The sequence below is a fragment of the Aquarana catesbeiana genome, linkage group LG04, assembly GCF_042186555.1.
Source record: "Aquarana catesbeiana isolate 2022-GZ linkage group LG04, ASM4218655v1, whole genome shotgun sequence".
In the NCBI taxonomy this organism is placed as follows: Eukaryota; Metazoa; Chordata; class Amphibia; order Anura; family Ranidae; genus Aquarana; species Aquarana catesbeiana.
Genome location: NC_133327.1, coordinates 524,710,649 through 524,733,110, shown reverse-complemented (window position 1 = coordinate 524,733,110; position 22,462 = coordinate 524,710,649).

Sequence of the window (22,462 nt, the reverse complement as noted above, 5' to 3'; positions counted from 1 at the left end):
AAGAATGTCAGAGAAATCCGCGCTAAGGATGTTCGTAACTGCTGTCTCCCTATAGAAAGATTCCACCTGGGTTAAATCCAATCAAATATAAGAGACAAAGTAGGGAATGGCGCTGTTCTATGTGAAAAAACTATGTGTGTTTACCATGTGATATCAAAAAAATTATTTTAATTTAAAAAACTATGTATGTCCAGCAAGGACAAATCCTTCCTGTCATAAATAAATAAATATTCATACAAAGTGACATGTGCTGAAAAGTGATTTGTGCTGAAAAATGATATTAAATAAAAAATATATTTAAATAAAAAGTGAAAATAACGTGTATCAGCATTAAATAAAAATAGATAAATATTGTTAACTAGTGCTAATAGCTACCATCAATCAGCACTAATAAACTGTTCAATGAGTATTTAAATAAAAATTAACATATATAAAAACTGGTAGGTTAATAAAAAAAGTGACTAGTACAACTGCTGTTGATAATATCCAATTATAAACCTAATAAATTACAACAATATGCCCATTATACAAAAAATAAATATAAACGAAAAAATCAAATAAAAAATTTGTGTCTATAGAAAGTGACATAGTGCTTCATCCAATTGGTGACAGTTTTTTTAAACAAAAAACGTGCTGGCAGTAATGACTGTGCCCCCCTCTTATGTTTTCACTCACCAGAGCGCTTCACCCCTGCAGGGGTACAAGCGTGAGGTAAAGATAATTGTCACGTACCTGGTTGGAGGCCGAAATGCCGAGAGGGCTCCCCTTGCGGTTGAGTGCAGTACACCCCTGAAGTTGGGTACAGAGGGTGTAGTGCCCAGAGAAGCACAGGTTGCCAGATGGATTCCGGAGAGAAGAGCTGATGGGCACCGGTTGGTACAGGAAACACAGCTGGGCTAAAGTCTATAAGAATCCTCGGTAATACTTGGCAAGGTGTGCACACGGAACAGTAGTGAAAGCCGGGCCAGGGGTCAAACACAATAAATCCGGCAAGAGGAGGAGGCAGGTTGCAGAAACGGGGACAAGCCAAAGGTCTAGTATCAGGAAGCAGGCAGGAACAGGTAACTGTAGCAAAGTCGGTTATACAAGCCGGGATCAGGTACAGGAGAAGACAAGTCGGTAAAGCAAGCCAGGGGGTCAAACCAGGAGAGCAGATCAGACAGGTCAGGAACAAGCCGGGTCACAACAGGAATCCAAACAGTAATTTGCACAGAGGCTCAGGAACACAGGAAGACTGACAAACCAGCAACCGCAGACACCAGCAGACTTCCATATATAGGCCCATGTGACCTGCTGGTAGAGATACTGGGTCCTAGAGCCCTTCTCCTGCCAGAGATGCTGGGTCCTAAAGTCCTTCTCCTGCTGTTGGTGCCAGTTCTCCTACGGCCATTTCCCTGACAGTGCCCCCCCCAAGGGGCAGCCTCCGGATGCCCCCAAGGACCAATGCTTCGGGATGTCTGCTGTGAAAGTCCCGCACAAGTCTAAGAGCATGCACATTGTTTGCAGGCTCCCAGGAATTGTCTTCGAGAGGGTACCCCCTCTATTTGATTAGATACTGGACTTGCCTAGCCCTCCTCTGGCAATCCATAATGGCTTCGACCTCAAATTCTGTTTCCCCTTCTACCAAGACTGGAGGTAGAGGTGGCTCTTCTCTTCCAGGGAAGGGACTGGATACAGCTGGTTTAAGCAGGGAGATGTGGAACACTGGATGGATCTTGTATTGGGTAGTGCCAGCTTGAAAGCCACCGGATTTATCTCTCTTTTGATTTCAAAGGGACCGATGAATTTGGATCCAAGCTTCCGGGAGGGACATGAGAGCCTGAGGTTTACTAAAGAAAGCCATACCCTGTCCCCAATCTTAAAGACAGGATTCCCTCTTCTTCTTTTATCATGGAACTTTTTATAGTCCTCTTGGGCTTTTCGCATGGCCTCCTGAAGCAACTTGTAGTTAGATTGAATGAACCTTAATCGATCCTGGACAGCGGGAGCAGATGTTTCAGGTATAGTATTTGGAAGGAAGGAGGGATGGAATCCATAGTTCGCCCAGAAAGGGGACTGATTGATTGCTGCATGCAAAGAGTTATTATATGCAAACTCAGCACAGGGAAGAAGGGAGATCCAGTAATCCTGCGACCGAGTACAGAAACATCGAAGGTACTGTTCTAAGGTCTGGTTAGTCCTCTCTGTTTGACCATTGCTCTGAGGGTGGTAAGCTGAGGAAAGACACACTTCTGTTGATAGAGACTTGCAGAGATCCCTCCAGAACTTGGAGGTGAACTGTACCCCTCTATCGGAGACAATACTATCCGGTAATCCATGTAATCTGACAATCTCATTAATGAACATGTTTGCTGTGTCCGAAGTGGAGGGTGTGCCAATCATTGGAAGGAAGTGTGCCATTTTGGAAAGGCGGTCCACCACCACCATGATGGTGGTGCATCCCCCAGAGGGGGGCAGGTCTATTATAAAGTCCATGGATATTGCTTTCCAGGGTTGTTCAGGAATGGGTAATGGCCTCAAAAGTCCCCATGGCTTGGCATAGGAACCCTTGTTGCGCTGGCAAATGGTGCAAGAGTTCACATACTTTCTGCAGTCCTGTCTTAGGCTGGCCCACCAAAATGAGCGCTGAACAAGTTCAGTGGTTCTTCGTATTCCAAAATGCCCGGCAAGTTTATGGTCATGTGACATTTTTAGAACTTGGAGTCTGACTGGCTGGGGAACAAAAATTTTATCCTGGTGCCACAGAAATCCATCTTGGTTTCTCAGTGAGGACACTTCTGATCCAGAGCACTGGGTTGAGGCTTGCTTGATTAAAGTCTTTAAGTCAGGTTGGATAAGCAAAAAATTCTGGGTGGGTAAGATCGTACTTGGCTCTGTCGTTTCAGGGGTGTCCAGAAACATTCGGGAGAGTGCATCTGCCTTCCCATTCTTGGAACCTGGCCGATATGTAAGATGGAAATTGAACCTGGAGAAGAACAGAGCCCAGCGGGCTTGCCGGGGTCTTAAACGTTTGGCTGTCCTGAGGTACTCCAGGTTCTTATGGTTTGTAAAAATCATAATGGGATGAGCGGCACCCTCCAATAAGTACCTCCATTCTTCTAAGGCAGATTTAATAGCCAGAAGTTCTCTATCTCCCACATCATAATTTCTCTCTGGTGGGCTTATTTTTCTAGAGAAAAAGGCTACGGGGTGAAGAAGAGCCTTAGGTCCCTGCCGTTGGGACAGGATTGCCCCTGTAGCTACTTCAGAGGCATCCACTTCCAACACGTAAGGCAGGGTCGGATCTGGGTGCTGTAGGATTGGTGCAAAAGGAATAGCTTCTTTAATTTTTCAAAGGCTGTCTGGGCTTCTGGAGACCACTGGAACCGGACCTTCTGGTGGGTCAACTGAGTGATGGGTGCTATGGTGGTGGAGAAATCCTTCACAAACCTCCTGTAGAAGTTGGAGAACCCCACGAAGCGCTGAACACCTTTCTTATCCGAAGGAGCTGGCCAGTCTAGTATTGCTTCCACCTTCTTTGGGTCCATTGCAATTCCTTCTGTGGAGATGATGAGACCCAGGAATTGAATAGATGTTTTTTCAAAATCACATTTGTCTGCCTTGACATATAGTCCATGTTTTCTCAAGGTTGATAGGACCTTTTTTACGTGAATTCGATGAAGCTCCAAAGAGGCAGAGAAGATGAGGATATCATCGAGTTATACGATTACAAAGTAATCAAGGAATTCCCGAAAAATGTTGTTCATTAGATGCTGGAACGTGGCTGGGGCGTTGCATAACCCAAATGGCATCACAAGGTATTCGAAGTGGCCGAACCGTGTCCGAAATGCTGTTTTCCACTCATCACCCTGGCATATGCGGACAAGGTTATAAGCGCCCCTCAGATCCAATTTAGTGAAAATCCGGCGGTTCGGAACCTTTGAAAGAGTTCAGGAACGAGCGGGAGTGGGTATCTGTTCTTTACAGTGATCTTATTGATTTCTCTGTAGTCTACACACGGCCGCAACGTGCCATCCTTCTTCTCCACAAAGAATATACCTGCCCCAGCAGGAGAAGAAGAGGGTCAGATAAACCCCTTTTCAAGGTTCTTGTGAATATAAACTCGTAGGGTCTCGAGCTCGTTTTCAGATAGGGGGAAGATTCGTCCAAACGGGATCTCGGCCCCCGGGAGCAGTTCAATAGGACAGTCATAAGGCCGGTGAGGTGGGAGGACATTGGCATTTTTCTTGTCGAAAATGTCTATAAACTCATAATAAGCTGGAAGAACAAGCTGGAGATTACTGAGAGCAGGTTGCACCGCCAGACAGCTAACAGGCTTACTGGAGCTGGGAGTAAAGCAATGCTACAGGCAATATGCTGAAGAAAGTGAGATTTCCTTCTTGGCCCAGTTGATTTGCGGGTTATGTGCCTGCAGCCGTGGAATTCCCAGGATGATGGGAAACATGGGGGAACATAGGACGTCAAAGCGGACAAATGGCCAGTATCTGTAGTAGTGAAGATGGGCATAGTTTCCTGGGTGACAAGTCCAGAAATGGGCTGGGAACCATCGGCCAAAAGAACCTCAAGTCTTTGCTTTTTTTTACAGAGGGGCACACCAAGTTTTTTAGCCAGAGATAAGTCCATAAAACAACTACATGCCCCGGAATCAATGATTGCTTGTAGCTGGATCTCCCTTTCTGCCACTTGTAAGGAGATGGGAAGAACAAGGTAAGAATGGCAGGATCCAGAGACTTGGAGATATGTGGAACTTGGTGGGTAGACCTTACTGGGACTTATGGTGCAGCTGCGTAAAAAATGTCCGGCCCCTCCGCAGTACAGGCAGAGATTGGCCTGCTGGCGGCGTTGTCTCTCCTCAAGAGTAAGGGAGGAACGGGCCAGGCCAACTTGCTTTGGATCCCTTTCTGGGATTGCAGGGCAAACAGACGTGGGTGCAGCAGCAGGAGAAAACTTGGGTAGCATCCCTGTAGGCTGGAAGGATTGAGCACTTTCCGACCGCCGCTCCCGCAGGCGCCTGTCAAGCTGAATGGCTAGGTGAAAAAGTCCATCAAGAGTGTCGGGAATACCAACTTGAGCCAGTTCGTCCTTAAGGAGCTCAGACAGTCCTTGGCGGTACTGGAACCTGAGTGCTGCCTCATTCCAGCTTGTGTCGGAGGACCATCTGCGGAAATCCACGGTATAATCTTCCACTGGGCGTTTTCCTTGCCGTAGGGCAACTAAGGCAGATTCAGTGGAGGTCGCACGCTGGGGGTCATCGTACAACAGAGTCATGGCCTCAAAGAAAATGTTCATAGTATTTAAAGCAGAGTCTTTTTGTTCCAGCAGGTTATGAGCCCAAGCTTGGGGTTCCTCAGATAATAAAGAAATGGTGAATCCTACTTTCACAAACTCAGAAGCAAAAGTTCTAGGTTGGAGGGCCAGTTACAGTAGGCAGGCATTCTTGAAGGCCCTGAACTTTTTACAGTCACCGGAGAATCGTTCAGATGTAGGTACCCGTGGTTCAGGAGGAGGCAAGGACACTGGAGCCGTGTTAGAGGAGGAAGAACTGGAGTCCACCAAGGCTGGAGCAACAGGCAAATGCTGCAGCCGATCCTCCAACCGGAAGTAGCCATCCTGGAGCTTCTGAACGGCTTGCGTAAGGGTGGTGACTTGTTGTCACATCATCTTGAGCGGGGAAGCACCTCTGTCGGCCTCGGTCATGGCTGGTTTGTACTGTCACGTACCTGGTTGAGGCCAAAATGCTGAGAGGGCTCCCCTTGCGGCTGAGTGCAGTACACCCCTGAAGTTGGGTACAGAGGGTGTAGTGCCCAGAGAAGCACAGGTTGCCAGATGGATTCCAGAGAGAAGAGCTGATGGGCAACGGGTGGTAAGGAAATACAGTTGGGTTAAAGTCTATAAAAATCATCGGTAATACTTGGCAAGGTGTGCACACGAAACAGTAGTGAAAGCCAGGCCAGGGGTCAAACACAGTAAATCCGGCAAGAGGAGGAGGCAGGTTGCAGAAACGGGGACAAGCCAAAGGTCTAGTATCAGGAAGCAGGCAGGAACAGGTAACTGTAGCAAAGTCGGTTATACAAGCCGGGATCAGGTACAGGAGAAGACAAGTCGGTAAAGCAAGCTAGGGGGTCAAACCAGGAGAGCAGATCAGACAGGTCAGGAACAAGCCGGGTCACAACAGGAATCCAAACAGTAATTTGCACAGAGGCTCAGGAACACAGGAAGACTGACAAACCAGCAACCGCAGACACCAGCAGACTATATAGGCCCATTGTGACCTGCTGGTAGAGATACTGGGTCCTAGAGCCCTCCTCCTGCCAGAGATGCTGGGTCCTAAAGTCCTTCTCCTGCTGTTGGTGTCAGTTCTCCTACGGCCATTTCCCTGACAATAATATAATCCTGGTTACGGAGCTCGGATATACCCCTTGTTCACAGCATCAGGGTAAAGGACCATCCACGGGTAAAAAGAAAGGAGACTCTACAGCCTCCCCTCTGCAGCGTACTTCCCAGCCAGATATCCACATATATGTATAAAAAAAAGAGAAGAAACGATCCGCATAGCGTGACTCCGTATTGCTTCTTTTATTAAAAAAAATATAATTTATACAAATCCAAAGAAGTTAAAAAGAAGGAGAGAGAGCTCACATGCTCTCACGCTCTCCAAACACAACGGGGAAGCAACGCTCTACTCGCTCGGAGCTTGCGTTCCACCGATCGTATACCAGAAACCAGAGCTCCCGGATACGACGTAATGCGTATCAAGTTAGTCCCGCATTAGGCCGAACACGGTCACAAGATTGCTATATACTGCTAGCGATAAAAGGTATTTAGCAGTTTATATTTACTAAAACAATTGCATTTCCATGTTTTGTGTACTGTGGGAGACCAGATATAGTGAATGCAGGGTCCTGGGTTTAGTAACACTTTAACCATACATTTACTGAACATACAAAAAAAAAAAAAATAAATAAATAAAAATAACAAAAGGGAATTCCTAAATAGTAGAAAGAAAAGACAAAACTAACCATTAGAAGTGTCTAGTGCCATGTAATTTATTTCACATAAAACGTATAAAAAGTGGCCCTTGCTTTATCCCCAACCCCAACACAAAAATATGCTACAGAAAGAATGCTGTGATGAGTAGTGGGCATGGCCACATACAGTTCTTAGAAGGAAGTACACCACACATCAGACCTACTAAAAAAACCCCCAAAAAAACAACAACAAAAAAACTTAGGAAGGACAGTTTTTCAGGGTATCTTCCATAATATTATGCAGGTCACCCCTCACATTTTTGTAAACATTAATGGCTGCGTGTTGAGTTATTTTGAGGGGACAGCAAATTTACACTGTTATACAAGCTGTACACTCACTACTTTACATTATACAAAAGTGTCATTTCTTCAGTGTTGTCACATGAAAAGATATAATAAAATATTTACAAAAAAACATGAGGGGTGTACTCACTTTTGTGAGATACTGTACATGAGGAAATTCTGGCTTCGGAGGGAGGAGCACAGCAGTTTTAGAATTCAATAGATTGATGATATGTAGATAATGGCAAGCACATGATTCTTAAGCAGTAGAGAGGCTGTAAGAAAGTGTGGTGGCCTCAGGAAAAGTGAAGCAGCATTGAATTCCTTATCTTCAAGCTAGTACCTTGCAAAATAAAAAATACAAGTACAGACTGCTCAGTGGAAATGGTGCAATGTACTGTGTGTGTTCTCAAACGGTGTGTACTCTGACTACGTGTGCGCTACTGTATCTCCATGTTTCTATCTATTGTAGGTGCTCGTTTACTCTAGCTGCAAGTGCTGTGACTGTATGTGCTTTGTCTGTGTAAACTGTTAATGTATTTAGTTTTCATAGGTCTATGTTCAGCTGGTTCACTTATTTCTAAATTGCACTTTTCTTTTTTAACAAAAGCTGAAATCATGGTTACGTTTAACTGTGCTGATGTGCTAGCACATTAACAGCAATTTCTACTCTGTGTTAACTTCCCATTCACAGGTTTTACAGGTTTTACATCTCAGAAATGCTAGGTCAAATGTGAAAGGAAGTGATCTGATGCAAGAATATGTAAAAGTTACCACATGTGATCAGTAGACTTCAAGCCAAGCTAAAAAAAAAAAAGAAACATTAAAAAACAAAATGTCTCAACTCAGGTTCAAATAATTGAAATGTGACACTGCCTGCCTTAAACTTCTATAGTGCGTGCTTATTACCATCAAATATTTTTCCAAATTGAGATATATAAGCTATACAGTATATAATACACATTAACCAAGTTATGATACAATGATACTACAATGTTCATCAAACAATATAACATTTAAATAAAAGTTCTCAGTGTCCAAATAAATTAAATACGTTCTTGTTATCTTCCACCTCTGGGGATCCAACAAAATCAAATGCACTGTGAATCCCACCAGTGTTCAGCTATGTGCTCACCTTTTATTGTGGACCTGCACATTGTCAGGTCGGATAACACCTTTCCCACCCTAGGCTTGTTGTAAATCCTGCTTGGTTATGTTAAAACTTAAATTTTCTCCTCCAATCTCCTCTTTAGATACATAGTTACATATACTTACAGTCAGGTTGAAAGAAGACACAAGTCCATCTAGTTAAAAAAAAATATATATATATACATATATATATATGCAGTGGGGACAGAAAGTATTCAGACCCCCTTAAATGTTTCACTCTTTGTTATATTGCAGCCATTTGCTAAAATCATTTAAGTTAATTTTTTCCCTCATTAATGTACACACAGCACCCCATATTGACAGAAAAACACAGAATTGTTGACATATTTGTAGATTTATTTAAAAAGAAAAACTGAAATATCACATGGTCCTAAGTATTCAGACCCTTTGCTCAGTATTTAGCAGAAGCACCCTTTTGATCTAATACAGCCATGAGTCTTTTTGGGAAAGATGCAACACGTTTTTCACACCTGGATTTGGGGATCCTCTGCCATTCCTCCTTGCAGATTCTCTCCAGTTCTGTCAGGTTGGATGGTAAACGTTGGTGGACAGCCATTTTTAGGTCTCTCCAGAGAGGCTCAATTGGGTTTAAGTCAGGGCTCTGGCTGGGCCATTCAAGAACAGTCACGGAGTTGTTGTGAAGCCAATCTTTCATTATTTTTAGCTGTGTGCTTAGGGTCATTGTCTTGTTGGAAGGTAAACCTTCGGCCCAATCTGGGGTCCTGAGCACTCTAGAGAAGGTTTACGTTGTACTTGGCCGCATTCATCTTTCCCTCGATTGCAACCAGTCGTCCTGTCCCTGCAGCTGAAAAACACCCCCACAGCATGATGCCACCACCATGCTTCACTGTTGGGACTGTTTTGGACAGGTGATGAGCAGTGCCTGGTTTTCTCCACGCATACTGTTCGGAATTAAGGCCAAAAAGGTCTATCTTGGTCTCATCAGACCAGAGAATCTTATTTATGACAATCTTGGAGTCCTTCAGGTGTTTTTTTAGCAAACTCCATGCGGGCTTTCATGTGTCTTGCACTGAGGAGAGGCTTCCGTCGGGCCACTCTTCCATAAAGCCCCGACTGGTGGAGGGCTGCAGTGATGGTTGACTTTCTACAACTTTCTCCCATCTCCCGACTGCATCTCTGGAGCTCAGCCACAGTGATCTTTGGGTTCTTCTTTACCTCTCTCACCAAGGCTCTTCTCCCTCGATAGCTGAGTTTGGCCGTTTGGCCAGCTCTAGGAAGGGTTCTGGTCGTCCCAAGCGTCTTCCATTTAAGGATTATGGAGGCCACTGTGCTCTTAGGAACCTTAAATGCAGCAGAATTTTTTTTGTAACCTTGGCCAGATCTGTGCCTTGCCACAATTCTGTCTCTGAGCTCTTCAGGCAGTTCCTTTGACCTCATGATTCTCATTTGCTCTGACATGCACTGTGAGCTGTAAGGTCTTATATAGACAGGTGTGTGGCTTTCCTAATCAAGTCCAATCAGTATAATAAAACACAGCTGGACTCAAATGAAGGTGTAGAACCATCTCAAGGATGATCAGAAGAAATGGACAGCACCTGAGTTAAATATATGAATGTCACAGCAAAGGGTCTGAATACTTAGGACCATGTGATATTTCAGTTTTTCTTTTTTAATAAATCTGCAAAAATGTCAACAATTCTGTGTTTTATGGGGTGCTGTGTGTACATTAATGAGGAAAAAAATGAACTTAAATGATTTTAGCAAATGGGTGCAATATAACAAAGAGTGAAAAATTTAAGGGGGTCTGAATACTTTCCGTCCCCACTGTATATATATATATATATATATATATATATATATATATATATATATATATATATATATATATATACAGTTGTGCTCATAAGTTTACATACCCTGGCAGAATATGAATGATAACACAAAAACCTTTTCTTTCACTCATGGTTAGTGTTTGGCTGCAGCCATTTATTATCAATCAACTTTGTTTACTCTTTTTAAATCATAATCACAACAGAAAGTACCCAAATGACCCTGATCAAAAGTTTACATACCCTTGTGATTTTGGCCTGATTACATGCACACAAGTTGACACAAAGGGGTTTGAATGGCTGTTAAAGGTAACCATCATCACATGTGATCTGTTTGCTTGCCCACAAAAGACTTCAAGCTGTCATTGAGGTTAAATGGGGCAATACACGATATTAAGAACTGGGGTATGTAAACTTTTGATCAGGGTCATTTGATCAGGGTCACCATGAGTGAAAGAAAAGTTTTTGTGTTATCATTCATATACTCTGAAAAATGGCCAAGAAATCGTAAATTCTGCTGGGTATGTAAACACAACTGTATATATGTATATGTAAAAAAGTGACAAGGAATGTGACAGACAATGTGTATATAATTAGTGAGTGAAGCTGCCCCTTTAAAAGTAGATAACCACTCAAGATTGAAGGTGTATGAAAAAAGTGTGGCACTGCCTCATAAAACAATTTAACAATAATTAATGTGATCAACTACTGGGATGTGGAATCTCTGCAGGACTTCGAGGTTGTTCAATCTGGGTATAGGTTTCATGGGCACAATTAATACCCAAAGACCAATTTTTCAGCACCTGTTTAACAGGTGCATATCATTGCAATTTTTTACAGCAAGGCCAATTCTTGCTTTCATCAAGAGTACCACTATACGGTTACGGTGGGAAGGCGCCCCCGACACCCAAAGAGTAATTTTTCTGCACCTGTTTGACAGGTGCATATCATTGTAATTTTTTTACAGCAAGGCCAATTCTTGCTTTCATCAAGAGTACCTCTATAGGGTTACGTGGCTAGGCACCATGGACACCTAAAGACCAATTTTTCAGCACCTGTTTGACAGGTGCATATCATTGCATTTTTTTGCAGCAAGGCCAATTCTTGCTTTCATCAAGATTACCACCATAGGGTTACGGTGGGAAGGCGCCACCGACACCCAAAGACCAATTTTTACACACTCGTTACTTCTATCCAAAGTCAGAGTGACACCAGAATGTATCCAAAAAAATCTCTAATCTTGTTCCCAGTGTACTACATTGTGGCCTCATCATACACACTGGCTCCCCAGCTGTTGCTGAGCAAAATAAAGGCAGCTTGCAGGGAAAATGTTATTGTTTTGGCTTTATAAATGCAATTATTGCTGCAGCAGATTCTAGAAATGGTACAGATCTGCCACTTTACACTAGACTAATGCAGCGTACACACGGTCGGACTTTTCGACCAGACTTGTCTGATGGACGCTGATGGACGCAGACGGACCAAATCCGGCGAACAATCCGATCGTGTGTGGGCTTCACCGGACCTTCAGCTGACTTTTCCAGTCGCAAATCTGATGGACTTTAGATTTGGAACATGCTTCAAATCTTTACGTCGTAACTGTGCTGGATCCAGAAATCCGCTCGTCTGTATGCTAGTCCGATGGACAAAAACCGACGCTAGGGCAGCTATTGGCTACTGGCTATCAACTTCCTTATTTTAGTCTGGTGTACGTCATCACGTACAAATCCATCGGACTTTGGTGTGATCGTGTGTAGGCAAGTCCGGTCGTTAGAAAGTCAGTTGAAAGTTCGCCAAAAGTCCGTCGAAAGTCTGTCGGACGGGCTGTCGGATTTTTGTAGCTGAAAAGTCCGACCGTGTGTACACGGCATAAGGAGACCCCCAGAAACTATATTGGAAGGAATTTTTCATTTTTATGCTTTCACTTTAAAAATCAAAAAATCACTGCTCATTTAAAAATGAAGTTTTTCACAAACTTTTTTTTATTGATACATGTCCCCCAGGGCAGGACCTCTATAAACATTGTATCCTCAATTACTTGCATATAAGCCTTTCAAAATGGACACTTTTGATTTTTGACGTTTGGGTCCCATTGACTTTAATGGGGTTTGTTATTCGGGTCCGAAGTTTCGTGGTGTTCGAAAGTTCTGGTGCGAACCGAACAGGGGTCAGTTCGCTCCATCCCTAGTCATGAGAAGAATGAAGCCAAGATTCAGCAATACCAATTAGATCATAATTCTTGTGCACCAGAGCTTCCAACTCACCTATTTTGCTTGGCAGACGTTTGGCATTGGTGAACAAACACCTTAATTCATTGTCACATTTTGCAAATGTATGTTGCATATTTCTTATTTTAATACAAAAAGTACCATTTCCAATGGTTATTTGTAACATAGGAACCTTCATATCATCTGCCATAGCCCACCCCCCATCTTTACCTATTCCACCCACCAATAGGGGCTGACCCCTGTCTGACCTATCTGCCTGATTATAATCAAATTCACCCTCCCCCACAATCTTAGTTGAAATACTCCTCCAGCCTTCACATAAACCTCTCCCCCAGCACAGTAGACTCCCTTCCATTTAGGTGCATCCATCTTTAGCATATAGGTTGCACCCCAATGAAAAGTCAGCCCAGTGCTCTGAAAACTCAAATCCCTCCTTCTTACACGAGGTCTTTAGCCAGGCATTCAGCTATCTAATCTCCCCCTGCCTTTCCTGTGTTGCGCATGGCACAGGCGATATTTCAGAGAATATCACCTTGGAGGTCCTTCCCTTCAACTTGCAGCCTAGTTTTTTAAACTTGATCTTAAGGAGCTTCCACCTTCCATATATTCTGTCATTGATTCCAGTGTGAACCAAGACAGCTGGGTCATGCCCAACCCCTCCCAGTAATTTATCAACCTGGTCCACCACATGCCGAACCCTGGCACCAAGGAGACAGCAAACCAGGGGTGGCCCATCCATTAAGAGCACAAGTGCCGCCCCCCCATCCGTCGCCGCTTCCACTATCCGTGTGCCCGGCCCCTTTTAGCACACCGCCGCATGGATTCCAATGCGGTGGGGCTGTTTATTTTTGAAGCACCGATTAGAGCCAGAGGCTCTAATAGGCTTTAATATAGGGTGGGCTCGGGTCGCAGAGAGTGAGCTCCAATACCACCCAGGTGTGTTACAACAGCGAATCAATATTCGCTGTTGTAACACTGATTCTCCTCCTGGCCAATCAGGAAGCGGGATTTGACACTGGTCACCCGATTGGCTGAAAGGACAAGTGATCCTATTGGACGCCTAGGAGGAGGGGAGGAGCTGAAAGCCACCATGGAGGAGAGGACACTCGGAGTCAAGCTGCTGCACTGCGCTGCCTGTCACCCACCACAATGGGGTAAGTGCCAGACTGACAGGCATACAGCGGGGGTGGGGGGGGGAGTGGGAGTGGGTGCCCCTCAGGGGGATGGGTGGTTTTTTGCCGCCCCCCTTCCAAAAAAAATACCAGCCGCCAATACAGCAAACCATTCGGTTGAGGCGATCCTGGTGACAAATTATTCTATCAGTCCTTCTGATTATAGAATCCCCTATTACCAACTGTCTAGGCCTACCTGCACTCCTCTCACTTCCCCTGCTAGATGGGCTGCTCTCCCGGCTGTTAGCGGGAGCAGTGACATCTAGGGCTGCCACCTCTGAGCTTGATACCTCCACATCTTCACCCAACTTGGCGAATCTGTTAGGGTGCTCAAACCCAGGGCTGGCCTTCCTTTTCTGTGAGCCCCTACCACTCCCTTTAACTACATTAACCCATCTTCCTACCTGATAATCCTGACTTACCCCTCCACCCTCCCCATTAACCCTACTAGAAGTGGAGACAGAGGGCAGCCCTGCTTCAAACTAAAGCTAGGAGAAACCCTTCCCGCCTCCCCTATAGCCGCTATAGGGGCATTTTATAACAATTGGACCCAGGAAATAAAACCTTTTCCAAACCCGAATTTACGCATACCTGCTTAAAGATAGTCCCATTCATTGCTATCAAAAGCCTTATGGGCATCAAGGGACAGTAATGCTCGGTCACCTGGGTTATCTGCTGGAGACTATATATTGAGAAAAAGTCTGTGTAGTTTAATAGCTGTAGACTTTTGAGGCATGGACCCTGATTGGTCAGAATGAATAATGGAGGAAATAACCTTATTTAGTCTTAGAGCTAGAGCTTTCACCGGAATATTTACATAATTCTGAAGGAGAGATATAGGGCTTTACGAATCTGGGTCAAGGGGGTCCTTATTTGGTTTCAACAGCAGTACAATATTGGCCCTGGTCATAGACTCAGGGAGGCAGTGGAGTTCCCTCGCTTCATTAAATACTGTCAACAATCTAAGTAATATACAGTCAGTGTATTGTTTATACACTTCGATGGGTAAACCATCTTCTCCCGGAGCCTTAGAATTGGGAAACAAGCTGGTCACCATCTGCAGTTCTTCCAAAGTCAGTGGAGCATCTAACTGCCTTCTGGAGGAAATAGACATGGCAATCGAATGTTGCCAAGAGAGTCATTCAATGATTCTATTGAATAAGTTTGTTTGGACATGTAAATGGAGGAATAATAATCCACAAGTTCTGACATAATAAGATCTGGTGAGTTAGTCTCCCGTCCAGTATCCGTCCTCAACGCTCCAATGGAGGGGGATATTTTTTGGGAATGTGCTATTTTTGCCAACAGGCGACCAGTGTGTTCACTCTCCTCATAAAAGGCTAGCCTACTAAAAAAGCGTTTCCGCTCTGCCACTGAAGCGGTGGTGCAACATAGTGTCCTGGGCTGATAGCCACGCCTTTCTATGCTCATCAGTAGGATTATCAATGAATTCATCCTCCAAGTCACTCGCCAACTGTTCTATTCCTTCCCTCTGAGCACCTGTGTTTCGCTTGATAGCTTGAACATTTATAATAAGATCCCTCTAAGGATGGCCTTAAAGGTCTGCCAGGTATCGCCTGCACTCATGCCATCAGCATGAGTACACCAAAATTCTGTAATTTGAGACACTATTTGCTCATTGGAAGGAAAAAGGTGTAACCAGAAGGCATTTAACTTCCAGGTAGCCTTAGCTAAGGTAGAGGGATGACGTACCTCCAATTGCATATTTATATGCAATTGGAGGTATGTCCAATTATGTATTAAAAATATATATTTATATTAATGGGGAATGGTCAGAGATGCTTCAGAGGGTATAATGAATGTCCAGTATATAGCAGTCAGCAGTAAGTGAGCATAGGCATAGATCTATTCGTGATAATGAGGAATAAGCCTAGGAAAAACAAGAAAATAGTGCTTTTTGTGCGCCATGGATCCATCCAACCCACTTCATCTATAATTTTTTTCAAGGCAGTGCAATAAGTCTCACTCCTGCAATAGCAGGGAGGTGCTTGTCCAGATCAGGGTCTATATAGCAGTTGAGATCTCCCATCACAAATAAGGGTCCTTCAGGTATCTCAGTTGATACTCAAGCAATGCCCTGTATTGTATGGAGTCAGAATGTACATAAATACAAGAATACACTTCAAAGAATATAACTGTCATAGTATTAACACATATCTCCCATAATCATCCAACATACAATCTAGTTCCTCATAGTCCAAGGAGCTGTGTAGCATTACGCTCACACCTCTGGAATAGGTAGTGTGAGTGGAGTTGTATGCCCTCCCCACCCATGCAAAGTTCAAACATGAAACCGAGTCATTTTAGCGGTGGGTCTCCTGTAGGGCACAAATAGCAGGTAAGTGCTTATGCAGTGAGGTAGACACTATGGTGTGTTTTAGAGGCTCATGCAGCCCCCTGATGTTCCACGACTACACAGGTACCGTCATCATTTTAATAGAATGCGTATTAGGAATTAGGCAAAGCATCCAGATCTCCCAAATAATTTTCGTTTTGTTCCAAAACATTTTGCAAATTGTCATACAAATGGTGTTGTATATTTTCCGTATTTATCAGCGTATAAAACGCACTTTTTCCCCCTTAAAATCAGGGGAAAATCGTGGGTGCGTGTTGTACGGCAATCCCCGCTGATCCTCGCTGATTGTGAGCGGAGCGGAGCGATCGCCGCCGACATACACATAACCGAGTGTACTCGGCTCTTCTCAGCTCCGCTCTCAGTCACGCCCAGTCTCGCCATTGGATCTGTGTTATGTCCATCATAGGGCGGGACTGGGCGTGACTGTGAGCGGCGCCGAGAAGAGCCGAGTACACTCAGCTATGTGTATCTTGGCTCCGCCCAGTCCCTGTGATCTTGGTGGCGCTCGCTCCGCTCCGCCGAGTCCCTGCAATCTCGGCGGCATATTGAAATCTGTCCAAGCCTATAATGGACACTGGGGGCAAGGCTGAGCTGGGGCAAGGTTGCAATGGACACTGGGGCAAGGCTGCAATGACAAGGCTGCACTGATCACTGGGACAAGGCTGCACTGGGGCAAAGCTGCACTGACAAGGCTGCAATGACCACTGGGGCAAGGCTGCACTGGGGCAAAGCTGCACTGACAAGGCTGCAATGACCACTGGGGCAAGGCTACACTGGGGCAAAGCTGCACTGACAAGGCTGCAATGACCACTGGGGCAAGGCTACACTGGGGCAAAGCTGCACTGACAAGGCTGCAATGACCACAGGGGCAAGGCTGCACTGGGGCAAAGCTGCACTGACAAGGCTGCAATGACCACTGGGGCAAGGCTGCACTGGGGCAAAGCTGCACTGACAAGGCTGCAATGGACACTGGGGCAAGGCTGCACTGACACTGAAAAGGCTGCAATGACACTGACAAGGCTGCAGATGGATACCGATAAGGCTGCATTGATGGGCATTTAAATGTAAGTTTTTTTCCTTAAACTTCCCTCCTAAAAGTTTTTTTCCTTAAAATTCCCTCCTAAACTTGGGGTGCGTGTTATACGGTACTCCAATGTGCTTGTTCTTGTTTCTATGTAGGAAAAACCAAAATGCAATACTGGCAGAGGGCATACAAACATATCCATAGTATGCAATCCTGTAACTCTGATTTACTGTTGGGATGCCATGTTATATCTTTCCATGGCGGGATTTTCCCACAAATCAAGTTTTTAATACTGGATCGTGTTCATCCAGGCCTTAGAGGCGGGGACTGGAATAAAACATTGTTGCAGCGGGAGCAACAATGGATTTTTCGACTCAATGCCACCACCTTCCCTGGCCTGAATGAGTCAGTTTCCTACAAGCCCTTCTTGGATGGATTCGTCTCTGGTGGTCCAGAGAACGAACTTTGATTTAAATTACTTTACTGCCCAACTCTGGTTTTTAAAATACTCTTTTGAACATATATGATATATATTTTGTATTACCCTTTTATATGTATGGCCTATGAAATTTGTTCAACGAATTGGCCCAAATGGGTTACTAAAAAGATTGTAATTTAGGGTTTCTATATTGTGTTCATGAATGTTATAACTGTTAAGTCACTCACTAACCTCATGGGTTGTGCAGTAATTTCCCTCTCTCTCTCCTTGTATTTTTCATCTTTTTTCCCTCTTCTTCCTCCCTCCCTTCTCCTTTCTCCCCCCTTTCTTCTCCCCTCTTCTTTCTCCCCCTGTTTTTTCCTCCTCCCCCTTCTTTTGTATTTCTTTTTTCTTTCCCTCTTTGCGGATCCCATTGACATTGGAAATATCAATGCGACACACTAATTGCAGTCTAATTTCCTCCCCCCTTTTTTTTTCATTTTATTTTATTTTCCTTTTCCAATATTCATTGGCTTTTTCTTTCCTTTCCTTTTTTTCCCTTTTTACTTTTTCTTCATAATCTATTTACAATTTTCCAATTTTTTCATTGTTCAGGTCCATGTGCTGCTCCACCCCTGTGCTGTCAGCTACTTCCCAGCTGGCGCACCCATGCTGTGCGGACCGCTCCTCCTCTAGAGGGCGGTGACAGCGGCATTGGTTTGGGTTTCTGATGCAGGAAACTTCTGCGTCCCTTTGCCCTATGTGGCATCAGTGGGCGGGCAGCTTAGCCGCTGTGTCATGTGTCCGCCCTTGGCCGTTTCTCCATGGCAGTGCCTTTGCTGTCCTCCAATTGGTTCCGATCGTAAAGTGCTGGAGTTGTCATGTGACTGGTCTCCATGGCAGGGATTCCTGATGCCTCCTGGCCACGCCTTTGGGGCGTGACTAGGTGTGGCATCCCAACACACGCTCGAGCTAGTGTGTGGGCGGGGCAGAGTGGTCCCCTCCCCTAGGGGAGGTGTGGGGATCTGGATTGATGACTGGGTGGGAAGGGGAGGGCACACCTTGGGGGCGTTTTACACTGCCCCAGGTGTGTTGCATCTAGCTTGGCCAGTAATTTTCACTTAGAGCTCTATTTAACAGCAGCTATCCTCATTTTGCTTTGATGCACTTTGGAGGCAACATGTCCACATAGGTGGCAGACAGCACTGTTTGTTATGGGGTAAAATCTTTGCTTAATTCCTTGATGTGTGTTTTATATTTTTATTCACACACCTCAACTCTATCTAAGTTTTTGATTTTTATTCTTTCAACCCAGGTCTATCCTCATCCCTACATATATCAAATATAGGCATACGGTTTTTTGTCTTGCCACCTGTGGCTCATGACTTCTCTCCACCTGTGAGACTGTGAGGGGTTGACTGCACCATGTTTTTGAGCTCTTTTGTGATCAGAAGTGATCTTAACCACTTAAGCCTCGGACCATTTTGCTGGCCAAAGACCAGAGCACTTTTTGCAATTCGGCACTGCGTCACTTTAACTGACAACTGCGCGGTCGTGTGACGTGGCTCATAAACAAAATTGATGTCTTTTTTTTCCCCACAAATAGAGCTTTCTTTTGGTGGTATTTGATCACCCCTGTGGTTTTTATTTTTTGCGCTATAAACAAAAAAAGAGCGACAATTTTGAAAAAAAGCGCATTGTTTTTGCTTTTTGCTATAATAAATATCCCCCAAAAATATATAAAAAAAAATTTTTTTCCTCAGTTTAGGACGATACGTATTGTTCTACATATTTTTGGTAAAAAAAAATCGCAATAAGCGTTTATTGATTGGTTTGCGCAAAAGTTATAGCGTTTACAAAATAGGGGATAGTTTTATGGCATTTTTAATATTTTTTTTTTTTACTAGTAATTGCGGCGATCAATTGGGACCATTCACATTTATACAGCGATCAGTGCGATTAAAATCGCATTGATTACTGTGTAAATGTGACTGGCAGTGAAGGGGTTAATACTAGGTGGCGCTGTAGGGGTTAAATGTGTCCTAGGGATGTGTTCTAACTGTAGGGGGGATGGGTTAGCTGTGACACATCACTGATCATAGCTCCCGATGACAGGGAGCTATGATCAGTTGACACTCTCACCAGGCAGAACGGGGTGATGCTTGTTTACATTAGCATCTCCCCGTTCTTCCTCTCTGTGAGATGATCGCGGGTATCCCCAGGGCGTTTGAGTCCACGGGACTCGCAACCCGACTCACGGAGCTCCCGGCCGGCGTGCACGCAATGGCATGGCGGCAAATTCAAAGGGACGTACAGGTACGCCCATCTGCCCAGCCGTGCCATTCTGCCGACGTACATTGGCGTGCGCCAGTCGGGAAGCTGTTAAAAACAACATTAATAGGTAGATCAATTATTGTATGGTCCTTATCTCCCTTTTGGAATAATAATTATCAATAATATTAATTATCAACTTTATTTTGGCTTATCATTTAGATCAGTCATTAAATCTTTTCATATTTTATTTTTGTGAATAGGTGTATAGCGCAGCCATAGATGCCACATTAGTCACTGAGGAGTATTTTTTGGCCATCTTCTTTGTCCTCGAGCCAATGTGATTTGCACTCTCTGGTTGACCCACCTGTCCCCCTCTTGTCGTTCATGTCGGTTTTACATCCTCCTTTCTGGGCGATACCCTGGTAGTGCACGGGAGGAGGTTCACACATGACCCAACATCTGGCTGTTTCCCCATCTTCCTTTTCCCACCTTGAGCAATTGATCTCCAGTGCATATAGCATTAAACACATGAGGTCAGTTTTTGATAATATAATATATGTGGATCTATAAATGATTGAATTGTTTTATTGTTTTATAATTATTAGATTTTGTATCAACTTTATAGATTGATTGTATTTTTATGGAAGCCTTTTGGCCCTCTCTCCTTTTTTCCTGAAGAAGACCCTCATTTCACATGTTGAAACGCGTTGGATTTTATCTGTCTAGTTGGCAGTTGGATTGGGCTTCTTCCATCACTTTTATGTTGCAACTTCATGTGTATTTCGATGTCACTATGGGGGTTATTTATGAAAGGTAAATCTACTTTGCACTGCAAGTGCACTTGGAAGTGCAGTTGCTCTAAATCTAAGATTAGATCTGAAATGAGGGGAAGCTCTGCTGATTTTATCATCCAATCATGTGCAAGCTAAAATGCTGTTTTTTATTTTCCTTGCATGTCCCCCTCGGATCTACAGTGACTTTACTTCCAAGTGCACTTGCAGTGCAAAGTGGATTTTCCTTTAGTAAATAACCCCCTATGTGTTTTATGATATGATGTTAATAAATAAAAACTGTATTTTAACTAAATATTTATCTCTGAGTGTTAATGGTCCTTTAATGGTCCGTTTTTTGAGGAACTTTTCTTTTACATGTATAGGAATTACAGGGTAAAAAAAAAAAAGTTGCTCCGGCCTGTGCAATAGGTGGCAATGGAGTCCCATATCCAATAGCAGGTTTTCAAGTGGTGTCCATCGAGAATGTAGTCAAGAAGTAAACATTATCCCATTGGGACTACACTGAGAACATTCTAATGCTCTGGTGAGGTTTTTCCATGAACAAAGAAGCAGAACAGTGCTCCAAACATCTTAAAGGTGCCTGATGATGACACGTGATCCCTGTGTCGAAGACGCGTAGGGGAGGGGCCAGGACGGAGAGATTGACACGGACTTTACACCAGCGCTGTCCCAGCACAGCATACCACACCAAACATCCAGTGATTTTGCATAGAAAGCAGTTATAGTATGGTGCACTGACGCACCAGTGCCATGTGAGTACCCTGGTGTGGGGAGCGTTTTCTTTTAATAAAAGTATTTTGACTATATTACACTATATAGTTTCCTTTTCATTTATATGTATGGAGCCACATTGTTTCCAGCTGGAGGAGTGCAGCAGACACTGAGACTGAGCCCAGGGGTGGCTCCAAAGCGTATTTGGACTCAGGGTAGAAGCTGAGTCACACGCTCTGAGGTGAGCACATTAGCTTAAGGGGGTCACGAAGGAGCACAGGAGCATGTTTTGCAGCACTCAGGATATCTTCGGCATGATGTTGGATTGTTGTCACAGCTGAACACCACCTGCACGCATTGTTTTATTATCACTGCTGGACATTATTTGCACGCACTATTTAGAGTGCCAAAGAGAACTTTTTTCATTATTTATTATTTATTAATTTTTTTCATTTAAAAAAGCAGGATACTTTATATTGAGCACTAAGCACTTTTTATGTTGATTAAGACACTATGTATGGTGTAACAAGCACTATTAAGCACTAATTTATGGTGTAACAAGCACTTGTTTTTTCACACCTTGTTTATTTATTCAACATTCATATTATTTGTATTTAATATTATCGCACTAGTAAGCACAGAGGTGGTTATTATTAATTTTGTTTTTGGGGTCACTCAAGCGCAGCGCATAACTTGTAAATTTAAGGTGCCCTGATGAAGTAGCCAAGGTGGAATGGAATTCAGAGTAGGCCATGGTGGCCATGTATCCTTTGTAACATGAATAGTAGACATAATAAGGCACAAAACTGTCTGTAGAAACAATTGAACTAAGTGGGGCAACAGGTCCGAGTCTCCGATTATCCAAGTCTTGAGTGAAGTTAAATGAAAGAATTGCAAAGTAGCAAACTCAGTTCTGAACTCACTTTTTGTAAAATAAATCTATGTGTGTTTCCAGCAAAACCCCCCTAGGCAAAGGTTAAAGGTACTAGATCATTCTATGATATCCAAGCTTGAGAGATAATGAAATCAGTCTTCCTCAGCCATAGGCCTCCAGGCCTGATGGAGGGCATTCTCATTCGCATCAAGCCAAGCTGAAGCTTCTTCTGCATTTTCAAAGAAATGTGCCTGCAGCCCCTGGAGGTGAAACATAGTTTTGCAGGATAAAACATCTCATATGAGGCCTGTAGTTTCTGC